The following is a 14,113-nucleotide window of genomic DNA, read 5'->3' as shown; positions in this document are numbered from 1 at the left end:
TGTATAGCAGTTTGTGTCTGCATATGTCACATATGACACATGCCTGTGTCGGCGCGTGTACTATTATGAATGGCAAAAACTCCAGGCCAGGTTTTCCAGAGAGCTCTGGCACTAGAGGCAGCATGCTGTGAGAACTAAGCCGGAGAGGGGCTCCTTCATCTAAAAACCTCACACAGGGCTCAGCTTACTCTTCTCCTGCTGCTAGAGATCCCACCTTAAGGAAAAGACAGCCAACAACTTCGAAACTGTCCAAAAACTCTTCTTTGAAAGTTGCAAGGGGCGGGGTAGGGTGGGGGCGAAGAGAAAACTTGCCTTTCCATCACATCTCATCTCATCCCATCCCATCCCACTCCCGCCAGCGAGCTTCCCGGGTCCCAGCAGAGCCCTCCTTCAAAAGACAGCAGCGCAGACGCTGCGGCTGATTGGCTCCATGTGCGAAAGCTCAAGAAAGCATCGGGAAAGTTTTGAAAGAAAATCAAAACTTCCTGCTTCAAGGTGGTCCCGGGTTGCAGGCTGGAGAATCGAATATTTATAACGCGTGCTGCTTATGCCTGGCTGCGCAGGCATGGAAAGCGGCAGCCCCCGATCGCCTTTTGAACGGCTTTAAACATATCCCGGTTTTTGTTTTTGTTTTTTGGATTTTATTTTTATAGAGGCGAAAAGAAGTGGAAGCAAGATGTGGAAAGTTTGGGGAATTTGGAGAAAGCTTAGAGCGGTCTCGATTTAGCCGCCGGGAGAGTTGTGATTTGTTTTTTTTAAGCGCTTCCCCCTGCCAGCGTTTGGATGTTGCTCTTTGGGGAAGAAAGTTTACGGGAATTTGGGAATTTCGGAACCGGGGCCAGATCTTAGAAGTGGATCGCCACCGAACCCCAATAAAGAATACGAGGATCTCCAATGTCCGCCCCAACGTTCTTCCTCGCTCTTTGAAAGGTAAGTTTCTGTGTGCGTTTAACTCGCAACTCATTATGGCAATCTTTTGAACTTTAAAAAAAAACTTGTCTCGCCTTGGAGGCATCTTTGACAACCTGTAGGTTCGAATGATGACTCCAAGGGAAAAAATGCGGGGAAGGAAAATGGGTTTGTTTGTTTTTTATTTTATTTTTTTTGAGCGAGAAAGGATTCAATTCAAGGAACTTTAGAAAACAAGTCCAAAGGAACCTCGGACGGTGGTTGGATTCTCTGTTCAACAATGTAGAGCAATGCGATAATTTTTTTTAGCTTGGACGTTTCCTCTGATTTGTGCATGAAATTGGGAATTCATTTTTCTTTGACAAGGGAAAACAAAATGTGCCCGATCGTTTCTCCATCTGGTTTTGTTTTTTTTTTGGGGGGGGGGGGAGCGGAGGAAAGGAATCATTTTAATTAAACAATTCAAAAAGAAAAGTTCGCTTACCAGGATTCTTGGAATCATTTAAGATCCAATTAAAACAAGGGTGGAAGCTGCAACAAAACCCATTACCAATTGGTTTGCAAAATTGACAGATTGGTAGCAAGATAATCCCAAGTGGAGCCTTTTCACCTGGTTTCCACTTTGTAATTTGGTTTGCTTTTCACATACATCTCAGTGGGCTTGGTGTGAAGTTCTGTAGGTCTATCTATCTCTATAAACCGATTGATGGCATTTTTCTTTAACAAAACTTTTTTTTCATGCAAGCAGGTCAAAGTTCAAAAACTTGTGGGGTGAAATTGATGGATTCTGTAGGTGAAATTAAATTATTAGAACCAGGGTAAATTTCAGCTGGGTAAAATCAGGTCTTAAAATATACAATTGCTAGTTTTGGCCTTCTCTCACACTTGTTTCTAGACCACATCTTTGGGAACTGATGGGGAGGAGGGCATAATTGTTAGAACACAAACAAAAGAGTCCAAAAATCTATTTTTCAAGCTGCCCAGATATCATTTCAAATCCTTTTTTTCCCACAATTTGGGTACGATCATTTGAACATTAACACTTTTAACTTTTTTCCTTTACAATTGTCTTTCTTTCACTTTAATGACAACATTCACCAGTGGCTCATTATGGAATAAATGGGATTTGTGAGGTATGTTTTCACAACAACTGGTTAAAAGTTTTTAACACTCAGGTGTCCTGATTAAGGGAAATTTACTTTAGTAGAAAAGGTTCAAGATTGCAAAGAGCTTTTCAAAGCCCTCCCCAAATTAGACTTTCTGAAGTGCTTTAGAAGAAGCTGTGATACCTAAATTGGTTTAAATGTCTAGCACAGATGTTAATGTTGTTTATGAAAATGTTCTTTAATGCTGGGTGAGCTTTCATACCCCCCAGTTTTAAAAGCTACTCTGTTCAAAAAAGAGAGAGAGAGAGAGAAAAGGAATCCCTTAGCATGACTCATCTCCAACATTTAGTGACACAACAGAGAAAAGAGAAACAAAGCCCTCCATGACAGGCTTGGAAAAATAATTAAGAATCCATTTCCCCTGTCTACTGGAATTGGCAGCTGGAGTGACCTGTGTGGACTTGTTGAACTGCTAAAGGGGATACGGTTGCTGGGGATGCCTCTTGACTGCAGCTCACGTTAACCACAATCTGCTGTGAGTGATGGATTGGGGAAGGGGGAGGGGGCAGTGAAAAGGATGAGATGGAATTTGGAGCAGTAAAAAATAAATATTGGGGTTTTGTAAGAGACTTGCTGGTTCCAGTGTTTTGGACACACAAGGAGAGAAAGCTGAGATCAGAATGTATTTGTTGCTTGCAGATTGTTAGAGGAAGGCCATGGGTGAACATCTGACTGAGGACAACCTATGACATAGTTATTGCTGCTTCCTGGGTCTAATCATGTCCTGAAAGTGCATCTGTGCTTCTGACACTGTAAGTGTGATGGAGAGACATCCCAAGGAACCCATAGAGCCCAAATTGGCTGTATGTGAGCTCTACCAAATTTTGATGGGTTGGTGGTAAAATATTTTGCTTATAAGTCCTACGGGAAAGGAGTAAGTGACACATGGTATGGTATTGCTGTCCCATGCTGCTTCTGGAAGTACAAAGTCCTACTTACCTTCTACATCTTCTTGAATAAGTCCCCAGTTAATGTCTTATTGTAATCTAAGGATATAAGTTCTGAGACGACTACTGAATTATATATTCAAAATAAGAGAATGTAAGAGAATCTGATGGTCCTCAACTGAGGTTGATTTATTCCCGAGGTACTGTTGAGAGAGAGGTTGTCCATCCATCATATAGGCCTGAAGTTAGTGGGGCTCTACCCTCCTAATCCTATAGAAAAACACTGAAGACTTGGCTTTTCCCCCAAGCATTGGAATAGGATGAGGTGTCTGCATGTCAGAAGCTTAACTTGGTGCCAGGTTTTTGCTTTTAATGTTTATTGTATTAATAGTTTTAATATACGTAGTTGTCGTACTGACATTGTTTTAATTCTTGATTGGAAGCTACCCAGTTTGGTGTAAGATGAATGTTTTAAATAAATGAAATAAATAGTAAAAAAAAACCTTGGTATTATTTGACCACCCAGATGGCAGAGAATCGAAAAAGAAAATTTTAAAGTAGAAAACCAGTAGTATTAGCATTAAATGGAAAAGCCTTTCATGTGTTTCTTTGGGAGAAGCAAGAAATAGATTAATCTGGCACCACAAAATATGGACAGTTATTTTTTTTTCTGTAAAAAAAAGCCTCAATAAAAGCCTATACTTCTGCTGGGTTTACCTTGCAAAGCACACTCAAGTCAGTGAAATATAGAGATTGGTCTTTCCAACTCAGTGTATTAGAACATTGCCCATACTTATATACCAATAGAGGTTTCCATCAGGAACTGTAGGCTGGACTTTTGAGAATCAGATAATCGGATCGGATCTTTCTTGATTTTTGTGTCACAGCATATTTTTCTGCTTTCTTATTTGGTTGGGCTATTACCTTTATTACTTTTAACATTGCTGCCTTCATTACATGGTTATTATTTCATCAGTGATAGAAGAAATATATGTCTACGATAGCACTAAGACTACAACTTAATTATTGAAATATAATGTGACTGTAGTAGTACTATTGCTGATGCCTAAAATATAGGACTTCTGTTAGGATCAGGATCTAGGTTTATCAGTTTTGCATCTATTCAAAAGTCTGTTGTGTAAATTTTTTGCACAATCCTGCAACAGTTTTAAAAGGCAAGAAAAGGTGCATTTGTCTTCGTATAAAATGTTAACTAACATGCTGATGTTTATGCACATAATTCCACCATGTAAACATTTTACTGCACTTTTGAGCCAAGGACTGCTATGCAGAATTTAAAGAAATGAAAAAAACCTGAAAGATAACTATTCCAATCTGCTTGGAAAGCTTGGAAGTGCAAATTAGATCAGTCAACTTTAAGTTGGGGACCAAGAAAAAGAATTTTAATATCTCTAGTTGTGGCTACATATTCTTATATACAAAGCTGGAACAAATATTTCCAACATACTGAAGCCAATCCCCACTTGGAATGTTATTACTCTGTAGAAACTAGCATTACTGTGGATATTTAGATCTAGGCCACACAAGATTTGTAAAAACATATCCCTCTAATTTTCAGTCTCCTCTTCTGCTTCCTAAGCCATGAGATTGCTCTACATCCAATATAATCCTTCATATTCTCTTTGTTGTTTTTTCTGCAACTGAAATTTAGATTGTAAGATTTTTGTCAAGGGCCTGGTATTTTGCTGTCAGCTTCTGGAGCTGTATGATCCTGCATGTAGCTTCACTTTCCTACAGGAGTAATACTCCTGAAATAAGTGCAGGTAGTCTTCAACTTACAACAGTTCATTTAGTGATGGTTCGAAGTTACAACAGCACTGAAAAAAGCGACTTATTACTGTTTTTTCACACTCTTGACTATTGCAACATCCCCATGGGCACGTGATCAAAATTTGGATGCTTGGCTACTGACTCGTATTTATGACAGTTGCAGTGTCCTGGGGTCACGCGATCCCCTTTTGTGAATTTCTGCCAAGCAAAGTCAATGGAGAAGCCAGAACAACCATGTTACTAATTTAACAATGGCAGTGATTCCTTTAACGACTGTGGCAAGAAAGGTCGTAAAATGGGGCAAAACTCACTTAACAAATGGCTCACTTAGCAACAGAAATTTTGGGCTCAATTGTGGTCGTAAGTCGAGGACTACCTATACTATGGCGTTTATGTCTCCATACCACTGAATGGATCCTTTTTTTAGCTGTCTTTTCCAACCCTCCCTCTTTCCTGCTTTCTCTGTTGAAGCTTTCTTAGTCATGTTGCCTTTGAACAGCTGCCTCGATCCATCTGGCATTTTGCATTTTGAAAAAGCTGGTGTCATGAACCCACATCATGCACTTCCCATCTTGGGGGGTAGACACACCTAAACACTCCCTAGTGCAGAGAAAGTGGTAAGATAGTGATGGCTATTTTGGGTGTTATCTGGGAACATCCACCTTCATCCATCTGCTGTGCTGAGGAGGCAGCGTCCTTTAGGGTGGGGCCAAAAATTTCAAAGGCCTCCAGCGGATTCTCACATTCAGGGTGAATTGATTATTCTGTGGACACACAGTAGATGCTATGGAATCACCTCACTTAGGAACGCCTATTATCCAACCCATGCCTCCTAAGCGTCCATTCTCTTGGAGTTAACTTTTGAGTGAGATATATGAAAAAAATAGTTCAGAAAGGTTTGGCTAAATTAGTAATTCAGAAGTCTGAAGTATGAATTTACCTCATCTTTGACAGATGGCACTTTCTGTCTATAAGGAATGAAGGAATCTCTGGCCTTTATATAGTTTTCTACTTAATACATTTACTTTTTCATACATTCTCCACATTTTACAGATTAAATTAGGGATATTTAAGCCACATTATATTATGCAGTATTTGGAAATGAGCCCCACCAAATTCCAGGGACTTTTAGTCTAAGCAGACATGCACAGCATTACCCTCTTAGATAACTACAACATCATTATTTTTATACAAACACTTACTACCCCAGCGTTTATGCCTAACTATTTTTCTATCAACTTTCTTCTTTTAATCTATATTCCTATTAAATATACCAATAAGCTCTATTTTCCCTGTTCCAATCACCTCTTCTGTGCTGCATTCTGAAGCAACTATATTAATGCTAGTAAACTGATACCTAGCAGATTCCTTCAAACACACACTTACACATGGGAGCTGGTTAAACCACAGATTTTTGAATGTACCACAACTGGCTGAGTTTGGACAATATGCCAAATAGCAACGCATGGTTTACAATTCACAGTAGTTAGGTTCATGGCACATGCCAAGTTAAAATAAAAAGACTCCATTATGGTTTAGTATGATGGATGAACTAGCCACACACCACTCTAAATTTTTTTATTAAGGCTATTTTTTATATAACTTCTATAGGAACCTGGCTGTTTTGAACAGCTGCAACTAAAATGTTATTTATTATTTGGTTAGGCACTTGCTGAAGGAGAAATGCAGGGCTGGAAAAGATCACAGTGTTGAGAAAAGTTGTTAAGCATCTAATATATATCCCCCATCACTACCAAATTACAGAAGGTGTCTTAAATTATTTTGTAATTGAGCTAACTTTGAATTCTTATTTTGACATGCATATTGGAATTTGGCTTTTTACCATATTGCTTCTCTGAACAATTTAGACAGGTTAAATATCTATAAAGAAAGCGAATGTGAACTTCACAGAATGGCTGATAAATCAATGCTAAAGTAGCATGGACAGAAATAAAAAAGGGTTGCCAGCATCTATAGTGGCTTTATAATTACATGGTTGTATGAAGGCCTGATTAAAATGAACAACTGTGTGTGTTGGTAAAAAGAAGTTAGAGGAGGCAGGAAAAAGGAGATTCACAATAATGGGCACGTTTTCATAGAGTTCTTGACCAATAACCAAAGCCATTTCCCCTTCCTCCTCTCTGAATTTTTCCTCCTGTTCATTTTCAGGGGTCATGTCTTTAGAAGTCTACCTTTCCAATACAATAGTCTAAAGGAAGAGAAGCAGGAAAAGATTATGTAGTGAAGTTCTCAACTTAATCAAAGAATCTTATGGACATTCCTGTGGAAGTCAAATAAAATAATCCTACGTAGCAGGTAAAATTCACTTATTTTCTGGATCCACATTAAGATGGCTAGTAGGTAGCATTTAAAGGAAAGAGAGAGGCTCACAAAGGCTATGTACTTTTACAGTGCACAGGATGAAAAAAACTCAAATTAAAAAAAAATCCACCAAAAGGAAAGATACTACCCTCTTCCCCAACAATGCCAATAATTGTAACCTGATGATTGCATGGTATAGTACATGGCTTATGTGATACATTGTGGGTGGATATACAGGCAGGGACCCCAAGGATGCTTTATTTGGCCACTGTGTCCACGGGGGACTATGTTTAGTCTCTACCCACATTGTAAGCCCAGTATTATCTCCTTGCCACAGCTACTTATGGAAGTACATGAGGAATAATTCACTGCTTGGAACAGCTATGTAAAGCAGTCTCCAGCTGCCCGCATCCTAGGAATCTCGTAGGAAGACCCACTATGTACATCCAGACTCTGAAACCAGGAACACTGAGATCTGTCACGTGTGAATGAAGCTCCGTGTTTGAATTTGGCGGCTTTCTCTGTGGTGTCATTGAAATGCTCTAGTCCTGTCCTTTGTTGACCCATTGGAGGAGTGGCTTTACTACCTCACCCCATAAATCCCTGTGAGAGAGGGATGTGGTTTTCAAGCTGCTCTGGATGAGGATGTCATATAGGAGAAAGGGGCTCCATACAAAGCTGATCTAGTGTGGCGGAACTCATTATAATCCCAGCCCCAGCGGTGGCACTAATCTTCTTGATGATATATCCTTATAGATTTTGCCTGTTGGACTAGAATATAAATTGGGGGCAAAGTAGAAAGCGGACACCTTTGCTTAATTTTATCATTTTATTTCAGTCACAGGAAGATGCAAAGGGCGATTCTACATGAATACAATGATTGGAAGACTTTGCTCCCAGCTTGTTAGGAAAGAGTCTACTTCTCTAGAAAATAGAGGAAGCAAAAAAAATGTTTCATAATAAGAAATGGAAAGTAGAAGATGTGGCCATCTTACTTTTATGTTAGGGAGAGTTGAAAGAAGTTATTTTACTGTAAGGAGCAGGATAAAGATGCTACTGATCCATATTCTGTACATTATTTAGCTATAGTAAGAAAAGATGCAAAAGCTATGAATTTGCTATGATATGCATATTTCCATCACAAAATGGTGCATAAATAAGAGAGAGAAAAGAGAGTTTTCCCCTCCGAGAAGCAGCAAATCCAAAGAGAGAAGAAGTGGGAATAGAAAGAGATCCTCTGCCAATTGCTTATTTTGTTCCTTGGTCAGTTCTATATTATTTCTCCATTTTACCCTCTTGGGTCTCTAATTCCTATGATTTTCCTTCAGTGGTAAAGGTAGAGTACCAAAGCTTCCCTAATCTAAGCCAAGTTCCAGTAGGAAGAATAAGCACACACAGTTTTCACATTTCTCGTGGTACCATCTATTTATTTATTTATTAAATGTGTAAGCCTTTAAAATATATTGAATTGAATACCAACTGCCTTGATACTATTTTTACAAATGTATTGTTATGATTATCTACTATCAACTTAAAACACATTAGAACTCAAGTTTTCTTTCCATAGGCAAAAAGGTGGGATTAAAAATCAAATAACCCAACTCACAGGATTGTTGTTGTAGAGAAAATAAGTGGAAAGTGTACGGGATAAGTTCACCGCCTTAAGGTATTTGTAAAAATAAGAAAGGTGGGAAATAAATAAATCTTAAAAGATACAATAACAAATAAACTTGGAGTGGAAGACTTGTCTCCTATGCAATTGTTTTATTTCATGACCGGTTTGGTTCCACTTAGTGTTTGCCAACTGGAAGGTGTAGCTGTGTAGTAAAGACTGCTGGGGAATTAAAAAGGCAGAAGAAATCTGGGATTTTATAAAACGCCAGTCTATAAAACTTAAGGAAACTTTTTTCTTTTTCATTTTTTCCACACACTTCTCTGCCTGCACTCTCAATTTTACAGTTCTCTGGTCCTCCAATTTGCACTGACCATAGCCAGCATATGAGAAGCTCTATCATTAACAACAGTTAGAAGGGCAGAGAGCCCTGCAGATCTATAGGTATTAATGCAGTTGTACATCTCAGAGGAGAGCAAAATCCAATGAATGGCTACATTCTAATGACACGTAGTTATAGATTTGTGGATGAAATCTATTAGTTATGGGAAATGTTAAATTTCTCACTCTTGAATCCAAGTTTTGTAGTTACAGACAATCCTTGGCGTATGACCACAATTTAGCCCAAAATTTCTGTTGCTAAACGAAGCAATTGTTAAGTGAGTTGTGCCTCCTTTAACAACCTTTTTGCTAAAATTGTTACGCGAATCAGCACAGCTGCTGAATGAATCATGCAGCCATTAAGCAAATCTGGCTTCCCCCATTGACTTTGCTTGTTGGAAGCCAGCTGGGAAGTTTGCAAATAGTAATCACAGGACCCAGGGACAACTGCAACTGTCATAAATAAGAACCAGTTGCCAAGCACCCAAATTATGATCATATGGCCAGGGAGATGCTGCAATGGTCATAAATGTAAAAATGGTCGTAAGTCACTTTTTTCCAATGCTGTTGTAACTTCGAATTGTCACTAAATGAATGTTGTAAATCAAGGATTATCTCTATTGTAAAATAATCTCTCATCACAGTTGCAAAAATGTAAGTTAACAAGTAAACTGTTAAATTCTAACAAGCTAGCTAACAATACTTATCCTACCTCCTATCTTGGAGTAATCCCATTGGATTTTAAGGGATGATTTTTCAATGGACAAATGCATTGTAAAGATAGAATTATTATTTTTGCTCCTTTCCAGACATTGAAAAAGGAAGCCCAATCTTCTGTGTTGTTTTAATCTTTTAAACATATGACAAGGGTTAAAGCATAGCAGAAGAACTGTTTCCAGTTAGAATATTTTATATTAACACATTTAAATAAGAAAAAAAAATAGTTTATTACAGTTCAAAAGAATGACTTTCTTTTTCTCTTCCTCCAAATTAACAGCACCTCCTTAATGCTTCATTTTGGCATTAAGGAAATATTGTAGTTTAATGGATTCTGAATAAAAGTTATGGACTAGTCCGGTAGTTCTGTAAGCCTGAAACAAGACATAAATTTCTCTACTGTTTTGATTCTTTCCACCCAGGAAGCTTTAAAACAAACCTTGATATATTCTGCAATGCTACATGTAGGCATAAATCCCACTTAATTCAGAAGACTTATTTCTGTAGTCAGGTACATGGTTGTACTTTTGAACAGGCTTGCAACTTGCATATGCTACCTATATGGCCAGAATGTTTATTTATCTTTTCTTCAGACCATTTTTATACATTAAAAACAATGGGGCACTGTTTTACTGTAGGAGGATTTCAAATATAACTTAAAGAGTAACATGGTGGCTAAAAGTATGGATCCCTTCTGCTTTTCAGACTTTCCTCAGGGGACCCCTTGAGGGTCTTCCGAAGTTTCCTCGGTGTAGGATGGGTTGACCAGATGCTGCTGAAGCTCTGATCTTATCTCAAGCTGTCGGTCACGCTAGTTGAAACAATGCAGGCTAGAATCCAACAACTTCAGAATGGCCACAGAGCAGTTGAATTCCCATCTCATCAGCTTGCAGCCAACATAGTCTTTATTATATGATAACTGCACTTTTAGTGGTTCCCAAGAGATCCCACATTTTTCTCTCTGATCTATTAATACGCAGATCTGCAGACAAAGACTGATTTTTCTTCTGATTAGAAACTAGAAAACTGGATTGAAGTTTTCTAAACAAAGAATGAGGTTATCCTTACATAAAACTCTGTTTCACAACTCGGTCCTAAATTCATTGGATGGTTTGAGTTGTGTGCAGTTAAGATTTCCAAGTCTCAGAATAGCAGGCTAAGGACAAAGCCTAAGGGGTTGATGATTGCCTTTTTTTTTTTTCCTGCAGAGCATACCCTGAGCTTATTATATTCCACTATAATGTTCCAAATACAGGTAGTCCTTGAGTTATGACCACAATTTTTATGTTGTTGTAACACAAAGTTAATGTTGCTAAGTGAGACATTTGTTAAGTGAGTTGCAACGGTTGTAAATGTGAAAAATGGTCATAAGTCACTTTTTTCAGTGCTGTTGTAACTCTGAAGTCACTCAACAAACTGTTGTAAGTTGAGGACTGCCTGTAATATATTTGCTGAATCTATGTGTGTATGGAGGCCTTGCAATTGAGTTTGTTTTTGACGTACAAGGCATCTATTGTTTTTACTTCATTTATCTAACTTCTGCTTTCAATTTACATGAATCGCTACAGTATCATAGATTTCCAAAAACAGAATTTACTAGCAATGTTTATAGATTGGCCCCAATCCTATTGATTCTCTGGAAATCCCAAAAAATAGGTTTGTCAGCGGGCTTCAGGATTCCGTGGAAGTGGGGAGCTCGTGGAATGGTTATTGTAGGAAAGATCTTAAAGGCACTCCCCTGTGTTTTTAGTTGTGTTTGTGTTTTACTTGTTTTGTGCTTTACATTTTATTTTTAAGTGTTCTGTTTTTATGTATGCTGCCCAGAGTCATGTTCATGAGATGGTTAGCTTCATAAGTTTGATAAATAAAATAAATGGAATAGTTTCACAATGTCAGTACTGTATACCAACCACCTCCATCCAGTCCATGCATCCAGTTCAAAAGGCTATTGTCTCAGAGCATTCAGGCTACAGGACATCAGGGTTACTTCCCTTGCTTATTCACAAAACAGGCATGCATGTGCTTGTCCTACATGATGATGTATATTGGTATACATGCTTTTTCCCACACCCAAATAATATTGGAGTATAAAAACCACCAATAAGCAGCCCCATGCTGTTTAAATCTTTAAGCTAGATGCTATTGTTTAGAAGTTACTTCTTAAAAGAGCCTTTTTCTGGGGCTTTGCATCAAAGGGGAAATGCCTCACAAGCAGTTCTTCCAAAGATGAGTCATTCACAGCAAATTCTGGTATGGAAATCTTTTATTTTCCTATATACAAGCGAAGTTCTTCTCCCTAATCTGGAAGCCTATATTGGAAAAGAGCTCTTGTGGAGTGGCCTGCTTAAAAGCTCCATTAGGATGGAGCAGACCAGTGCTTCCCAAACCTGGGCCAATTACCCAAATTTAGGTAAAAGCATTTTTTTTTAAATTGGGTAATGACACCTGAACCCATTATGCAATCTCAACAGGGACTTTTAAATAAGAGTTTTTCTGATAAGCGGTATAAAGGACTATTCTGATAAGTGGTTTTGGGTAATGAAGGAAAGGATTTGGGAAGCACCAGAGTAGACTTTGGCTTTCCAAATCTTCACGTAGATATGAAGTGTACTGGATGACCTTTGGCCAACTGTAGATTTTCATTACTGGGATTGTTGGAGAGAGAGAGGAAGGGAGGGAGGGAGGGAGGGAGAGAGAAGAAGAAGAAGAAGAAGAAGAAGAAGAAGAAGAAGAAGAAGAAGAAGAAGAAGAAGAAGAAGAAGAAGAAGAAGAAGAAGAAGAAGAAGAGGAAGAAGAAGAGGAAGAAGAAGAAGAAGAAGAGAACCTTTGTTAGAAGGTTAGAAATATGAAGGATGGGATCAAGGATACATACATACATACATACATACATACATACATACATACATACATACATGGGTTTAGTGTACAAGCAGCCCATTTTATTCTATATCATGTTTCATGTTTATAGATTGCCTTTACACTCCATCCTTTCTTTCTCTTTTTCCATTGGCTGCACTGGTCTGGCAGTTCCTATATCAGTTTGGATCTTCCTCACTTACTACATCAGAAGAATGACTGATAATTAGCCACAACTGGAATTAAAATTGACATTAGCTGTTCCTAAAGTCTTCCCATTCCCAAAAGGATATTAAGAGGATTCACAAGGAAAGGTTATCTATTAGAGGTTTAGGAAACGAAGGCATTGACCCAGTTTTAATGTAGACTAAGCCACCTGTTGATCAAATTATATTGTAACTAGTGGTTTGCCATTGCAAACAACTCCAATTGTTTATGTAGGAGAAAATTATTTATTTATTTAATGGTAAACTACCACTGTCTAAATGACTCTGGGCAGAGTTCATGAACACATCAACAACCAAATAGCTCAATAATTACTATAAACCACCACAATATTCAGCATAATAACAAACAAACCTTTTTTTTAAAAAAAAGTATAATGTGACTTATTATCACACTAAGACCTCAAGGCTTGCTAAAATAAGGAGAGTATGTTCCAAGGTGTACTTCTTAGCTCGCCCCCTTTAATCCCTATATGGGAAGAGAATCCGTAGCAGCTTTCTGTTTTTCATACCTTATGGCAAGGCAATCCATTTAAAATACACAATTTAGATACAATATTAGGAAGGGGAGAAGGACACCCTTGAGTTCTAGTTGGTTAAGGTGGTTGACATCCAGATGTTGGGAGCAGTCAAGAGCCACAGACAAAACAAGAGTATGCATTATTTCTCCCTCTGTTTTGTTTTTGACAATTTTCCTTTTCCCCCCACTTACTGAAGTGTTAAGGGAGACAGGGGCCAAGTATCTTTCTCAGGATGCATCCCGTCACCTTGGCCCAGCTAATTCTGCCCAGTTGTCCTACTTCCAACATTTGCAACTGAATCTGTTAGGCCCAGCTAGCCAAATAACCAAAGTAGGTAAGAAAATAGCAAGAGCATTTCTGGATACATTCCAGAAGGCTTGGGTGATGGAAATGCTGATAGAATGAAAGTGCCATTAGTGAACTGGGCATCCTGGAAGCTGTACAATTTGCTTTGGAGTGACTAACATTGTTGCCAATGTGGCTTGCATTGTTGCATTTTATTGCTTGGTATGTCCCATCAGAATCAGAAAATGTTGTATTTCCATGCATGGAAAATAACGGAACTTACAAGGGGGAATAAAATTGATGTTTGGTAAGAAAGGGTATACGGTATTTACTTCATCATCCACACCTTTAATTAACAATTTCATCTTGGACTCCACACTCTGCTTAAATTGTTAGTATCACTTCTTCACATTGCTTCTTTTATTGGCTTTCATTATAAGGT

At 38.3% G+C, this 14,113-nt stretch overlaps 1 protein-coding gene across 4 annotated transcripts in view; it reads left to right on the top strand.

The window, feature by feature from the left end:
* The first annotated feature begins 307 nt into the window (after positions 1-307).
* Positions 308-14,113, top strand: part of GLI1 (GLI family zinc finger 1) — a 132,270-nt gene continuing 118,464 nt past the window's right edge. For 3 of the 4 annotated variants that reach the window (XM_039368159.1, XM_039368158.1, XM_039368155.1), the window contains exon 1: positions 308-930. The gene's annotated coding sequence lies outside the window, so the exon portion shown is untranslated. Of the gene's footprint in view, positions 931-2,714; positions 2,828-14,113 lie in introns of all 4 variants that reach the window. The other variant, XM_039368156.1, reaches the window with a different exon arrangement.

The sequence above is a fragment of the Crotalus tigris genome, unplaced genomic scaffold (assembly GCF_016545835.1).
Source record: "Crotalus tigris isolate CLP2741 ecotype Arizona unplaced genomic scaffold, ASM1654583v1 scf7180000020655.604591, whole genome shotgun sequence".
In the NCBI taxonomy this organism is placed as follows: Eukaryota; Metazoa; Chordata; class Lepidosauria; order Squamata; family Viperidae; genus Crotalus; species Crotalus tigris.
This window is presented reverse-complemented; position numbering and strand designations above follow the sequence as displayed.